This window comes from Ceratosolen solmsi, unplaced genomic scaffold, assembly GCF_000503995.2.
Source record: "Ceratosolen solmsi marchali unplaced genomic scaffold, CerSol_1.0 scaffold30, whole genome shotgun sequence".
Taxonomy (NCBI): Eukaryota; Metazoa; Arthropoda; class Insecta; order Hymenoptera; family Agaonidae; genus Ceratosolen; species Ceratosolen solmsi.
The window spans coordinates 4,895,314-4,895,912 of record NW_011948421.1 but is presented as its reverse complement, the minus strand read 5'-3'; positions in this window follow the sequence as shown (position 1 = coordinate 4,895,912).

The window sequence follows — 599 nt, the reverse complement described above, 5'->3', positions numbered from 1 at the left end:
AATTAAATAAAATTTATATTAATAATGATTCTGTTATAAATTATAAATTTAATAAATACAATTATTTTTATTCTTTAATTTTTTTATAATAAATAATAATTAAACTTCATCAAATTACAAATTCTATTTATAAAATAAATATTATTTATTTATTGTAAAATAGAAAGAGATGGTATAGATTATATATGTTCCATTAAAAATGTATTATTTGAAAAAAATATATGTACTGACTGTTTCAAACCTAAATTTTTGAAATAGTAGGATTAAAGAGAAATTAATATTCTTTACTTTGTAGATTTTTTCTTCCTAATTGTTCCATATATTTGGTTATACGTGAAAATGAAAGGAATGTTGGATCCAAAATTCCTTGAGGAAGCTAAAAAACAATAGAAGAAAGCGAAAATTTACAAAAAGATTTAAAAAACCCAGTAACGAGAGAGATTCATGTAAAACTACAAAATGTACTGGTGCACTATTATATTTATATATGTATATATGCATCTAAGCATATATGTTCGGTTCCATATATGAATATATTTATGTACAGCTATATATATATATATAGAGAGAGAGAGAGAGAGAGAGAGAGAGAGAGTGAG